Here is a 15141-nt window from a genome sequence, read left to right as displayed (position 1 = left end):
CTTATTTAGCTTGCCTTTAATTTTTCTTAACATGATTCTTTAAAATACAATTAAGTTTATTGGTACGATATACGACGGTCACACTCATCGCAGGGAATTTGTCCCTGTATGGTACACCTCGGTTTGCCTTTTTTGTCCCATTCCCTCCCTTCAGCCCTGTTTTCCCTCCTTATTTACAAAGCTGTGTTTCCATTTGGTTCCTTCGTTTCCCATTTTTCTCAACACGCTTTTATAGATGCAGTGCCCTGTTATTACGTAGTGTTAGTTACATTTGTCCCTATGTGTTGAACACCTTTGATAGGATTAGGACAGTATTTTTTACAAATCCATTTTCCATTTATTTGTGAATAATATGAAATAGAGTTCAATTTTATGACCACTCATTCCATGAGACAGTCCTGGAATTTTTTTGAGAGTTAGGGTATTTTGTGTACACAGCTTGTTTTTCTGGTTCCTTGCCTTGTTACAGTAAAATAAAACAACATCCATCCCGTACTAGTGCCTGTAGTCTGCCATTGAGTAGACGCACGAGGGAGAGAAGCCTTGTTCCCGGATCCGAGCGGGACATCAGCGGGGTCACCCTGTGTGTCACCACTGAGCCCGGTAGCTGGAGCCGCCCTTTGTGGGCTGAGGAAGTCCTGTTATGACCGGAGCCGCGGGAGACAGGAGACCAAACTCGAGCAGGATCAGCTCTCAAACTTTATTACGTACAGCGAACCGGACCTAACAAGGTCCGCCACCCTCAACGTTGGTTCCTCTTCTGCCCGTTGGGGGCAGGAACAACCTCTTATAAGGGGAAGCAGTATCCAATCACAGAGAAGCGCGCCTAACAAGCTGATAGGCTAGCGTCACGGGTAACTGGCCAGATATGACAATTTGGCGGGCTTGTTCAGGCCGGGAAGAACCCGGAAGCAGGAAATGGGCGCCATCATAGGCGGCTTCCCACATCTTCCCCTTTTTTATTTATTAAAATAGGATGGTCTGTGGGTCCCTCCAAGGTGTCTATGACGTTGTTGCTGTTAAACACCTAGGAGTGGGCCTACCTTGTAGGCCGAGGCATGAGAGAATGTAGAGGTCTATACCCCGCTGTGCATTACCCTGTTTTGTGCATATCCTTGCACCAGGACCATGCTCAAGGTGAGTGGTTCATTTTTTCGCAGGGCCAGGCTTTTGTGAACCGAACCTGGATGCATATAGACATTCATTCCTGCCTTCCCCCCAACCTTTGGGGCAGATGGCACTGCAGTACCCTTGGTCTCGCATCTCAATGCCAATAATTTGACTCCAGAAGGGACCCCTGGCCTTATAGGCCATGTATATCTGAGTGGAGCCTGTCTTAGGTTGACCGGGAGGGCTTTTCCCGTCTTACCCGTCATTGGCTTGCCCACTCAGCTCTTATAGCTGATGTTCTGCAATGTGAAGGAGATATGCGGCGGCCTGCTGGCCTGATGGGCCACCTGCTGCCATTTGCATGGCTGCCATAGCTGTGACCTTGACCTGTTGCTGGGTTTGCATGAGGCGATCTAACAAGCATTTAATAACCACAAGCCCCACTAGGATGGCCACGGCAATCAGGATCCAAGTAGTCAGGTTGGGCCAGGAGAACCAGGAGGTGACGCGTTCCCACAAACTGGCTATAACACTGCCTAAAGTTGATAAATCGAACCTGACTGGACCTAGTTGGATACCGTCCATATTGTCAAGTTCCTGACCGACTATGAGGGACAAATTGTGAAACTTAGGTAGGTGTCTTGCAGCCAAGCTGTCATATTTTTAACAGTGTTGGTCAAATTTGTGCGAACAGGGGTGATTAATAGGAACCCACAGAATAGAAAAGACTCCAAACCAGACATTTTAGTTTGTAGATGGTCTCGGGCGCTGAGCGTCGGTCCCAGAAGGGTCGAGTCAATCTTTCCGGGACCCACAGCGGTTCGTGACCTGGTTCCTGTGGGAAGACACAAACCGCACCTCGGGTCCAGCTAACCACTGGATCCGGGCCCATCCATTGTCCTGTAAGGACATCTTTCCATCTCACCAGCCCTTAAAAAATTTATGGTAAAGAGTGCCAATGATATTCTTCCTTTGGGCGTTAGGCCGTGGCCACCCAATTCACGGCACAGGCGTGTCCACTCTTCTAAGGACCTATTTTTGTTAGTTCTTAGGACATCACGGCACTCCTTAGTGCACTGTTCAAAAATCAATTGTTTTATGAGAAGGTGGGCCGCCTCAGCATCTGGAAAAATCCTGTTAGCGGCCTCAAGCATGCGGGCCACAAAGTCTGAAAATGGCTCTCCCTGCCCTTGTATAATTTTTGTAAGGTGACCCGTATGTTCTCCCTTTCCAGCCAGTCGTCTCCAGGCCTGGAGGCCACAGCGGCTAATTTGTTCATAAACCTGGCGAGGGTATTGAGTTTGATCTTCCTCAAAGGCTCCTCGCCCTAATAGCATATCCCTGTTCCACTCTCTCTGGTTATTTTCCCTGTTGGCTGCCGCCTGCTCTACACAGAATTCCTCATTCCAGGACTTCCAATCTAAATATTGTCCGGGGGAGAGGCAGGCGCGTGCCAGCTGGGTCCAATCTCCAGGAGTTAAAAGCAGACCTGCCAATGCCTCTAAAAGCGCCATGGTAAATGGCGCATTGGGCCCATAAGCTGAAACTGCGTCCTTGATAGTTTTAAGTTGTTTAATTTCTAAGGGCTCATAATATCCTCCTCCTCCCCTGCCTCCTACTTGTACCGGGAATGCATGGAGACCGGAACACTCAAAGGGAAGCCGCGACCATACCCTCTGGTGGAAGGAACGTCCTCCTCCCTCCCCAGATGGGGGCGCAGAAGGCAACCCAGGAAGTAGCTCTCCCTCTAACCAGGGCGGTGCCATAGGTTGTGGTGGCAGCCCAGGGAGCAACTCCTCTTCCGGCCACGGCGGTGCAGTGGGGCCTGGCGCCCTGAAGGGGGTGATCGTGGGTCGCGAACTTGCCAAAGGGCGGAAGGGCTTAAGCTCCTCCCGTAAGGCGGAGTAGCTCGGGCAGGGTGGTGTTTGGTTCCCCTTTTTATCTTCCGGAGCCCTAAGTTCCTCTTTTAATGGTGTAGGAGGGTCATGCTTAGCAAAGACGACCTCCTCTTCTGAGCCTTCCGAATCCGAATCAGAATCGGAGCCCTTGTGTTTCTCTGGAGGCCCAAAGTCAGGCGTGACTTCGGGCTCCTCCGAGCACTCGGATCGAGCTTTGTCAAGAGGCTGTCGGGCTGAGCAAAGCCCGGGGGTTTGTTCGTCCGTCAGACAAGCCCTAATCAGTTCCCACAGGGGTAAAACCATGGGATCCAAGCGTCCCTCTTCTCGGGCGCATCTAAGATCCCCTCCTAACTTCTCCCATGACGGGAGGGTTAGAGAGCCCGTGGGCCAAAACCAGGCCAGAAATCTCGAAAGGGTGACCCGGTTTATGTAGATGCCTCGGGTCCGCAGCAGGACTCTTAGGGAGTCAGCGAGGGGTTTGCGAGCAGCGTTGCCCACAATGGCAAAACGAAAGCGAAACAAATGCAAGGGAAAAAAAAAGAAGACCGGCGTCCACCCGTGTGGCGCTCAAAATCTGTTAGGTGCGTCCACCCAACCCAGGCGATCCAGTACTCACCTGTCCCGGGAACCGCTGTATCTCACGTAGCTGATCAGGGTGAAGAGAAGAGGCGCTCGGGGCCTTCCGTTGTTATTGGGCCAGGTCCTCCGTCGTACTGCAGGCGACAGCAATCGCACCTCCCGGCCGAAGAGGCACATCGCTGAGTCTTTTATTCCCCGTACGGGGGCCACCAGATGACCGGAGCCGCGGGAGACAGGAGACCAAACTCGAGCAGGATCAGCTCTCAAACTTTATTACGTACAGCGAACCGGACCTAACAAGGTCCGCCACCCTCAACGTTGGTTCCTCTTCTGCCCGTTGGGGGCAGGAACAACCTCTTATAAGGGGAAGCAGTATCCAATCACAGAGAAGCGCGCCTAACAAGCTGATAGGCTAGTGTCACGGGTAACTGGGCAGATATGACAATTTGGCAGGCTTGTTCAGGCCGGGAAGAACCCGGAAGCAGGAAATGGGCGCCATCATAGGCGGCTTCCCACACTGTTATATGCTCAGTTTGCTGAGAATTGTTCTGTTGTTACCGATAGTTGTAGAGATCTGCCTAGCGCTTCTTATTTTGAATTTATTAGTATAGTTTCCTGACTTTTCTCTTTTACTGTGTTAACATGGTGATTGCATCGATTGAGTTTTGAAAATTCCTGAGATAATTTCCACTGTGTCAGTGCTGCATGGTGCTTTCTGCATATTGTTGGATTTTGATTTGCCAATATTTTAAAACAGAGTTTCCGTGAGAAATATTGGCTTACGCTGTCTCTGTGTCTCTGGCTCTGTCTCGCCCTGTCTCCTCTTTTGGTTTAGTTTTCTGAGCGGTGCAGTGAGAAATGTTACGTTTCTGCTGTCTGCCTGCTCTCACGTCTTCACTATATGTTGGGTTTAGTTCCAGTGAAGCTGTTTGGATTTGGGGTTCCCTTCATGTGGAAGGGCTTGCAAGTTTGAGTTTAATTTCTCGCTGTAGTGTAAGGGTGCTTACGTTGCGGCTTCTTCTTGAGTTGCTTTTGATAATTCTCTAAGAAATTAGCCCCGGCTGCTGGGATTGGGCGTGTCATTCATTCCTGCCGTTTCGTGAGTTTCCTTCGTAATTCCTGAGGGATTTCTAGTCACGATGCTCCTTTTTTTCTTAGTAGCTTTCCTCTGTCATCTCCCTCCCCTTTCCTTCCTCTCTATCTGATTTTTAGAATTTTATCAGTACTGTTTTCCCCTTTAAAGAATAAAGTTTTGGATTCATCAGTTTTAAGGAATTGTTTGTTCTTTTGGGGGATATCTGTTCTTGATTATTTTCTTCCTTCCACTTACTTTGGGCTTAATTTGCTTTTGTTCCTTAGATTTTTAAGAGCATAAGTCATTAATTTTGAGGCTTTCTTCTTTTCAAATATAAACACTGACAGCTGTATGCTTTTGTTTAATAACTGCTGAAGCAGCATCCACAAATTCTGATATGTTGGGTTTTTATATTCATCTGGCTAAAATATTTTTCTGGTTTTCTTGTTGAGTGGCCCCCTCACCATGGGTTACTCAAGAATGGTGTGGTCTCATGTCAAAAGATTTTTGTGCTTTTTTTTAGGTATCTTCCTATTACTGATTTTGAAGTTAATTCCCCTCTCCTGAGATAAGCCGTTTTGTTTAATTTTGGTCTTTCTGACTTCATGGAAACTAGCCTCGTGCTCAGGAGCGAGTGTCCCCAGGCAGGAGGACACACTCAGCTGTGTTGGTGCTGTCCCTAAGGTCAGTTCAGTCCGAGTGATTGGGGGGTTTTCAGCCCTCCTGTCTCCCGGCTGGATTTTGGTCTGTATCTCCTATCAGTACAAACCTCACCTGTCGGAAGCCTCTATGGCTGAGAGAGCTGTCTGTTTCTCTTCTCTAGCTCGTTCACGTGTTTGCAGGACGTGCACATCCTGGATGGGTACAGTTGTGTCCTTTGTTGAGCTGACGGCGTCAGCCCAACAGTGTCCCTCTCCCAGGAACAGCACAGGCAGAGAAGTTTGACGATAGTACGGCCATTCAAGCAGTAAAGTTACTACTTTAAAGTGATTTTCAAATAAGTAAGTACAGTTACCCTAAAAATAGAAGGCATGCCTTTTATATGTACCCCAGTGTTACGTTTGCTGTGTTTTCACCCAGCGCGTGCTCAGTTTACCCTGGTTCTGCTTTTCTCCACGAGGAACTTTCGTTGACATGTCTATTGAGAAGTCAGCTGGAGGTGATTTCTGTCAGCTCCAGGTTTTAGAAAGGCTTTACATCGGCTGCATTTGTGAGGGAGGTTTCTTCTGGCTATCAAAGTTCAGAGGACAGCTTTTAGTCTCTTGTCCCCCGAAGACATGCTTCTGTCTTCTGCTTTGCGGGCTCTGGTGTGGAGTCCGGGCCGAGACTTCTGTGTCCGCTGTTCTCGTCTCTTGTGTGTGTGCGCTGCGGGCTTATCGTCAGCTTGGTCCTTGTGTCTCTAGCAGTTTGATTGTGAATTTCCTTGGCACCGCTGTTTGTTGCATTTTGTCTTCATCGACCTTTTTGAATCTGCAAGTTTAGGGTTTTCATCAACATTTGGGTTTTAAAATATGGTGTTTTTTTTTTTTTCTATTTTTCTGGCCTTTCTGATGGATTTCTGGTGATATCTAAGCTTTACCATTTGGTGCTGCGACCCAGTTTGGAGAGCTTCTGTCCATAGTTTTTTCCATCTTTTTACCCTCTGTTGTTTGTTTTAAAATTTTCACTGATCTTTTCTTTGATATTATTTAACCTGCTCTTAATTGCATCTAGTGAAGTATTTTTATCTGCATATGATATGTATATCTTTGTATTAATTTGTTTTCTTTCCTTTGCATCAACATCTCTTGACATACCCAGTAATTTTTGTTGAATGCGAGGCATTGTACATTTTATATTGGTTTTCATTGGACTTTGCTGTACCCCTGTACCCCTGTAAAGAGCTTTAGACTGTGAAGATATGGGAGTCTGCATGCCGGTCAAGTGACGAGCAGATAAACAAAATGTGGTATAGTGACCGGCGCAGCTCCAATGAAACAGGAGACAGGAGACGCTTTTGTGGACGACAGTTAACTGCTAGTTTATTTACGCGGGCTCTGGTTTATATATTTGGCCGTGACCAATCACAGGCTGCCACAAGGAAGCAGGGCGGGAATGGGACGCAGGCTCTGGCTACTATATCCAGCTGTGGCCAATCAGCAGTTGCCACAGAGTATGGAGTGAGCACGAAGTGCGCACGGGTTGGCTAATTTAAAGAGGGACGTAGCGCATTGCGGAAGCTGGCGTGGTCCTTAGTCCCGGGTGGGGTATGGTATGTTGAGCGCCTGCGCCCAACAGTATAGAGACACAGTGGAGGATTATCATTATACAGAACTGCAGAATTATTCCATTTCTAGGAAAATGGCTGTAACTGCAGGGCCATGATGTTAAACAAAAAGTCCCAGCCTCAGAAAGACAAGTATTGCGTATTTCCCCCAATACACAGGACCTATAAAACAAACAAAACAACCAAGATGACATGAAAACATGAAGATTCTCATTAGACAAGAGGAAGTGAAGAGGGGTGTGAGGGAGGCTAACAGCGGAGGGGATGTGACGGAAAGGCGTTATATGCATGTAGGAAAATCATACAGTGACGCCCAGTATTTTGGAAAGTTCAGATGCACATCATAGTATGTATAATGTATATAATATATATATGTGTAAAAGAAGGGGGGCTTTGTTTTGATAGGGAGTTAAACTGCACGCAGCTTTCTTTTTTTGGGGTCCCGTCTTGACATTTAAGTAGCTAAAGATCCATCACTCAGGTGCTGACCGAGCCCTGTCCTGGCAGTGTGAGCTCCGTGGGCACCACTGTGTTCCCCACGTGGGTGGCGGCGCCTGTCTACCCTGCCCAGCTCCTGGGGACCTGGATGTTCGCAGCCCCCCGCCAGCTCTGAGAGTCGTGTGGCCTGCAGCTGTCTGGTGACCTTTTGTACGTTTGCTTGTTTTTGTGGGTGTCTTCTTCTGGCCCCCTCACGTGCAGGTTCATATTTACCCAGAGACCCGGGATGCATGGATTTCTAGTGGCCTTTCCTCACACGGTCCCTACCTCTTCTACTCGGGTCCCCAGGTCTAGTGCCCTGGCCTCTCTGCCAAGGTGAAGCTGTGGAAGTGTGGGTTAACCTTATTTTTCTTTCTATGGATGGAGGTCCTCTGCATTTATGCATTTATTTTTGGTACTAGGAATCACACTCAGAACCTAACACTTGCCAGGTAGGCGCTGGACCACTGAGCTAAATCTCAGGCCCTGTTGTTTATTTTTGTCCTGGTATGTAGCTGGCTTTTCCACTGGGCGGGGACTTTTTTCCCGTTCTCCGTATCTCTTTCTCTCTCTCTCTTTTTTTTTTTTGTTAGCACATGGCTGCAGCAATGCAGCTTGCATTCAGCTTGGGGAGCGGGCACTTGTACATAATGCATCTGGATTCTGTCTTTTTAAATCCCCTTCCTTCCTCTAAATCTGCTTCTTGTTGATATTTGCATCTTGTTGATATTTCAATCTTATCAGATGATTAAATGAAGAAACTGTTGTGTCTATACCTAATGGAACACTACTCAGCTGTAAAGAAGGACAAATTAGAGACTTTTGTAGGATTTGGACAATATAATGTTTCCCGAAGTAGCTCGGACACACGAGCGTCAGGACCATATAGCAGCTCTCATCTGAGTGAGGCCAGGTACAAACAAGGCACACAATGAAGGCTGAGCGGAAGAGCAGGGCTTTTTGGGGGAGAAGCCAACGCTGACCTTCGTTTGTCTGATCACAGAAATAGCTGATGGCAGAACCCAGGTCGGACAGACTCCTGTGCCCGGGCCCTTTGCCTTTATTAAGCTCCTGTTTTTGTTCCATTCTAGAAGGAAGACAGGAGTCCGTCGAGTGCACGGGAGGCCTCCTGCTCCTGCCGTGTTGATGACGCGGGGGGAAAGGAGGAGGCGGGAGCTCCAGCGGGGCTGGCTGTCCTCAGAGCGCCCGCCCATGTTAGCTTTCTCTTGTTTCTTCCTTGTGACTCGTGGAGAAAGTAGGGGAGAGCTCCTCCTGCGTTTGTCCCCCTCACTGACAACCCTGCCTGTGTGGACTCTGTTCAGTGTCCTCCGGTCCCTGAGCCCGCAGTCCCCACAATGAGCACTACCCCGGAACTTTAGGGTGCTCAGAGTCATTCTCTTTTGGGGTCTCCCTTCGTCTGTTTTGGGTTTCTGCCATTTGTGACCAAAGGATTCTTGACTGATAGGAGTTAGAGTGAAACACGGAAGGAGGAGACAGGGCCGCTGTCAGTGGTAATCAAGGCAGACTTGGCCTTGGCTTTTATGGTGATTGTGGCCCACAGGGACGTCATTTCTAAGGCTTGATGAGCCAGAGTTCTGAGCTTCAAACACTGGAAGAAAATTCTGCCTCTTCTCAGCAGTAATGGACACTGTTTCAAGGCTACTTTGTAAGCACAGAATCTTTAGGAGGGTCAGATGTTGAGACTACACAGGAAGAAGCAAAATTCTGTGGAGGACTGGCCAGGTGGGGACATATCTTCATCTCTTTCTCCTTCCTGGGATACAATACCCAACATGCACAGCTGGAGGGAGGAGAGGTCTACTGTGACTCGTGTTTCAGAGGTTTAGGTCCGGGTTCAGCCAGCTTAAACACAGGAACATCATTATGGACGGGCCTGGGCAGAGGAAAGCTGCTCAGGTCACGGCAGCCAGGAAGCAGAGAGCCAAAGGAGGAGCCAGGGCAACAGACATGTCCTTCCAGGTCATGCCCCAGTGGCCTGCATCTTCCAACCAGACCCGCCTCGTAGCAGCAATCATGTATTGCCAGTGTGATTCAACCACTTTCCAAAAACCCTGCCTATGACTGCGTACGGCCTTTGAGGAACATTCTCAATCCAAACCACAGCTTCCCACCCCTGGTTTCCAAGACACGCGTGCCCATCTCTTTATGAAAATGCACTTAGTCCATCCCTAAGAGTTGCCAAAGTCTTAATAGTTCAAGCATTGCCGAAAAGTCCAAATTCAAAGTCTCCTCTGAGACTCAAAGCAAACTTCTAGCTGTGAGCACCTATAAAAAACAAAGAGTGTGGAACAGCTCCCACGTACAATGGCATAGGGAGAATATTCCTGTTTCAAAATGGAAGAGTAGGGGAAATAGAAAGGAGGCATCAACACAAGTCCAGTCTCCAGCAGAACAAACATTAAGTCCCATGGCAACACATCCACCACTTTGGGAAAAGAGGCAAATGCCAAACAATTTGTGTGGCCGTGTCTCTATAGCATTGCTGGTTGTAGCCGGCATGGCTTTTCTGTGGACTTGCTCACTGCCTGTGGCTTTCTTCGTGAGACATTCCCTGTTCCTGGCTTCTCCAAATTCGTTGGACCTTCATTGTACTTTATGCAATATTTTCATGGCTTCATGCACTGCCCTCTCAGGGGCACATTGCTTGGTCTTCTAGGCCTTCTTCTGAATTCTAGGAAGAAGTCCCTACAACTTTTGCATCCTGTATACTTGTAAAACCAACATCATGTGGATCATACCAAGGTCTGCTGCCCACCGGAGCAGTGGCCAGGCCCCGCTGGAACCTGGTTGCAGAGGCCTCTACCTGCTGTGCACTACAAGGTAAATCTTAGGGAACACAATTTCTAGGTGGATTCCTCTCAAAGCAAAGTCTTTTATTTTGGGTGAAGTGTGGGTTTTATTTCTTCCTGAACTGCTCTCAATTCATCTTCCCTGTTGTCTTTTTACAAAGTACTTGGCTCTTTTCAGCAACTAAGCTGTCTTGGGTCAAAATCTCTAGGCCCCAATTTTATTGGTGCTTCTTTTCTGGCCACCAGAAAAACTTTTCACATTATTAGCTCTGCTCTTCCGTCCTGCTTCTCAAGATAGACGTGGCCAAGAGCTACTACCAGAATGCATGCCATGGCCTCAGCATTGGGGTGTCATGAAATTTCTTTCATCACATTAATTGGTTCATGGCCTTTAATCTCAGTCTCATGACCTGAGCAACATATAGATAAACTTTCTGCCAGACATAACACATCATGCAGCCTGACTTCCAAGGACACTTTTGTTCCCACCTGAAGCTCCCCGATCCTGGGGTTTGTCATCTGAGTTTTTATTTGCAGTGAGAAGCTTCATCAAGCTTGGATTACAGCATTCTAGGGGTTCCTTAGCTGACATCCTCAAACCTTTCCAAACTCTTCTCTCAAAGCAGTTCCAGAGGTTTCTTAACCACGTGACCAGCTGTCTTCACAGAAATGACCTCACTCTTGCTACCCAAGTCTGGCTTAGTCATTTTTCGTATCCCGGGGACAAGGTATCCAGGGCCTGCAGATTCAGGAAGGAGAGAGATGCAGAGCAGAGGAAAAGTGCTCGTACCACAGAGGCCGGAAGTCAGAGGGAAAAGGAATGAGACCTCCAGGTCACACCTGCGACCGCTGCTTCTAAACAGACGTCACCTTCCCTTAGCGGTCAGCTGTGTCCCGTCGTGATTCAGTCACCCCAGGAGCCCTGCCTGCGGGAACAGAAGGTCTGTGGAGGGTGCTCTTGATCCAAACTATAACAGACCTTCACTGCCAGCTCTAGTAGTCGCAAACAGTGCCCTGAATCCTGCCAGGTGTGAGAGGTTGGTATCGGGAATCGGACATTAATGACATTTGTCAGGCTGCTTCTGGATGTTCGAGGTCTTGCGCTTCTCAGGATGCACCTCCTGTGGGATCTGCACCGGGGTCAGAGTTAGGCAGGGATTTGTCCAAATAGATGGTCCAATTCCTGCCCCCTAGCGCAAGAGAAGTGAATACCTGATTTCTATGGTAACCTTCACCTCACTGAGCCTCCGAAAACAGGAACTTGGTCAGACGCAGGAGGGGCGTCCAGGGATGTGAGGCAGCCAGATAGGTCGCGGTACCCGCGTGTCAATCACACCAGGAAAGGCAGTTTAAACCTGCAGTGTCTCGAGGCCTTGCGTACAAGATCTGTGGCGCGCGCCCCTTTGCAGGAGACGCAGGTGCGCAGGCTTTGCAGGTGCAGGCGAAGGCTCATGGGAAACCTTTCCCCGGGGAGTGAGCAACTGCGGCTGCTGCTGTTTGCTGGCAATTTCCTGTTCACAGAATAATTATAAAAACACAAAGCTTGCTTCTAGGCTGGGATCGGCAGGGTAATGAAGACTCCCACTTTGCTTCAGATTCTGAATGTATTGAAAGCCCAGCCCAAGAGTAAGCTTTATTATTAATCATTGCTAAGAAAGGAAAAATGAGAATATTGCTTGGATTTAAGGCCAGAATGAGGTTCTGGCTCCGTCTCTCTCCAGATGCCCCTGTTGGCCATGGCCATTGCCGGCAGAGCGAGGGCTGATGGCCGCAGTCCTCCCCTTCTCCTGCCCCCCACTGTCATCGCTCTTGGGCCACAGGGAACGGCCTGGGCTTCCAAGGGCAGGAGGGGAGCAGGAGAGTGGCTGAGAAAGTCCTGGATGGCGTGCCGTGCTCCCGTGCTGGTCTCACCAGACGGAGTCACCCTGTCTATGGGGAAGAAGGGTAGAGACAAGGAGACGTGTCCTCTATACCAGTGTCCTCTCCTGGCACGCAGGGAGCAGTGCCCTGTCCGTAATCAGCACAGGAGCCACGAGCACCTCTCTGACAACATCACTCCTGACGTCGGATGAGGCGTGAGCACTGACACTGTGTCTGCAGGGCACCCTAGAAACAAGAACTAGCACTCGCCCAGCATTAGTGACCTACCCACGGCATGGGTGCGTCCACTCATTCCTCACCAGCTTTTGCCTGGACCCCGGCAGCAGGCGGGATGTTTGAGACAGCAGTAAGTAAAGGCCGAGGCAGGGAGACAGGCTTGGGTGGCAGGAGCGCGGTGGCAGGGAGTCTGCAGTGTTGGGGACAGTGACGATGGTGTGGAGAGCAGCAGTGGTGAACTCCGGACGACCTGGGAACCCTGAAGTGCGGTCCTGAGGGAAGAAGGGAGTGTGTGGGGTTAGAAGTCTGAGGAAGCCTCAAGGTCTCTGGGTGGCCTGAGCACGGAAGGGGCCGCCAGCCAGGAGGCTGGGAGCTGGCTCTCGGCTTCACAGATCTGACTTCTGCAGACAGGCCGATGGCTTGGGAGCGGGCTGCGCCTTGGAAGGGGAGACAGTGGCACCTGGCTTTGGCGCTGTGGGGCACTAAGCAGAGTTGGGTCACGTCAGGCCAGACTTCTGGATGGTGGGACTGTGGGGAACGCGCAGGTGCTGTCCTTAAGTCCCTACACTTGCGGTCCTTTCTTATGGCCTTCCTGATGCAAAGTAATACAAACAGGAAATGTAGACAACAGGGAAAGCTCTGACTCCGGGCCAGGCAGGGCCCCGGGGTGTGCCACGGAAAGGAGCTCCAGCCGCGGCAGCAGAGAGATTCATGACGGAAGGTGGGGTGACTCTGGGATCCTGAAGAGCAAGGCTTGAACTAGCCAGGACCTACGAAAGCCAGGTGCCCTAACCAGGCAGAGCCCAGGTGTGGACTCAGCTGCGTGGGCTCCGAGGGTAGGCTTGGGTGTGAATTCTGCTCCGTGCCTGCTTGAGTCATTGCTTCCCGATTTAGAACCCTGAGGAGTGGTCTGTGTTCCCCCGGCCAGAGGGTTCCAATGTCGGGGAGCCAAGAAGCAGCACAGCACAGTGAAGCACCCCACACCATTTCATTTAATCCGTTCAGGAACCCACTTCCTGCTTCTCAGGTGGGGGAACTGGGGCCCGGGGAGAGGAAGCTACTTTCCCACGGTCCTGAACTTGCCCAGAGCAGAGCTGAAATCTGAACCTGGGCATCTAGAGACTGAGTGATCAGAGGACTTCAGCTCAAAGTCAAGGTTCTTTTCCCTTTGGGGTCAGGAGAGTCTTGACTGGGGTCTGGTTTTGAGTTCTCCTGGGGGATGTGAGGGTAGAGGCAGGAATTACTGAGGGCCAGGAGGAAGGGTTATTATCCGTGTTGGGTCAGATTTTGTGTGGGATTTACTTCACCTGAAAGGGTTTTCTCTTTGAAGTTCAAGTTAGGCAGGCAGGCCGTGGTTTTCCTCATTCAACTTGGCAGCCCCGTTCATTCGTGCCATGACACGGCGTGACAGCCGTCCCTCCGCCATGACAGGGTGACCACCACAGTCCCTCACTCACAGCAGTCCCTGGCTCAGGGGCCGGCAAGGAGTCAGCTTTTTCCCACATAACTTAACACAGTCATTCCTCGCCCTGCATGTGCAGTTGCGGGCTTGCAAGGTCCCAGGCATCTCGCAGACTCACTGCCAGGCTTCACCAGGACCAGGCAATGCACATGCAGTGCACAGCTAGGGCCCCAGAGGCTAGAAAGGCGAGCAGACTTCCATCCCAAGCCCCATGGAAGTGAGATTTGACGTAGGCTTCCTGGATGCAAAACTCACCCTCTGGCTTGTGCTCCAGGCTGTGTCGGGAAGTCCCAGGTGAGCTGGGAATAGTGGTTCTTTCATCCAGCAGAGGCCTCCTGTGTGCTGTGGTAGAGGATACAGCGGAGAACGCACCAGAGAGGTTGCCATGCTCTTGATGTCTGCATTTTAATAGGGGGAAGAAGCAATAAGTGTACAAATGAACAGTGTAAATTCGGACCATACCACTGGTTCAGGGAAAACCACAGTCGAGGTGCAGGGTGGGAAAAGCCAGAAGCTTGGGTTTGTCGGGGGCATGGGGGGTCACTTTCATGAGGAGAACTCAGTCTTTTTGGAGACACCAGGGGATGAGCCTCCCAGGTGAAACGGGAATAGTTAGGAAGGACACAAAGTCTCCAAGGCAGGAAGAACTTGTGAAGCTGAGGATTGCTATAAATGGCAGAAAGGAGGCTGAGGGATGGTGAGTGAGGGAGGAAGGTGAGATGAGTAAGCACTGGAGGCAGAGATGTAAACAAAGGTCACCTTGTGTGGGATTTCATAAGCATGAAGGGCAGAGCCTGTTAGATATCGTCCTCATCCCATTGGACACACAACTGGACTACATTTCCCAGCCTCCCTTGCAGCAAGTGTGGTGTCATGTGATCATTCTAGCCAATGGCAACTGCCAACCTCCATAGTCCCCATTGTTTCTTCAATATGGTGCCATTGGAGGCCATTGGTTTAAGATGGTGGAGTCATCAGAAGGAAGGAGTGGAAATCTATGTGAAACTGCTTGGAGTTGAGCTGCCCTTGGATTAGGGATACTTTATTTGGAATTCAGATATGCAAGGAAACAATCTCTTTTGGATTTAGCCAGTGAGATTTGGGGATGTGTTCAGTACAGCTACTGGGTTCCCTTAACACTGAATGTTTTCCCCAGTGCCTGGGAAGCCATGGGCAGATCTTCAGCAGAAGCCTGAGGTCATCTGAGTTAGGCTGTGGTTGATCTCATATTCCTAGCACAGTTTGTCAACTGCCTTAGTGGGGTGGGTGAAGGAAGCCAGTGAGGATTTCATTGTCTGCACCTGTGAGTTGTGCCCTGTTCAGTAGCCTGACACCCTTAGCACACCTGCGGATGTGGGGATAGTGGG

General features: G+C 49.9%; 1 long non-coding RNA gene across 2 annotated transcripts in view; it reads left to right on the top strand.

The window, feature by feature from the left end:
• The first annotated feature begins 11693 nt into the window (after positions 1-11693).
• Positions 11694-15141, top strand: part of LOC134477427 (uncharacterized) — a 29250-nt gene continuing 25802 nt past the window's right edge. For both annotated transcript variants that reach the window (XR_010049501.1, XR_010049500.1), the window contains exon 1: positions 11694-11841. This is a non-coding gene — a long non-coding RNA (uncharacterized LOC134477427). The remainder of the gene's footprint in view (positions 11842-15141) is intronic.

Source organism: Cavia porcellus, unplaced genomic scaffold (genome assembly GCF_034190915.1).
Source record: "Cavia porcellus strain 051 isolate PalLab524CR breed Dunkin Hartley unplaced genomic scaffold, mCavPor4.1 scaffold_8, whole genome shotgun sequence".
NCBI lineage: Eukaryota > Metazoa > Chordata > Mammalia > Rodentia > Caviidae > Cavia > Cavia porcellus.
The sequence above is the reverse complement of the archived record's forward strand: the minus strand, read 5'-3'. Positions and strand labels throughout refer to the sequence as shown.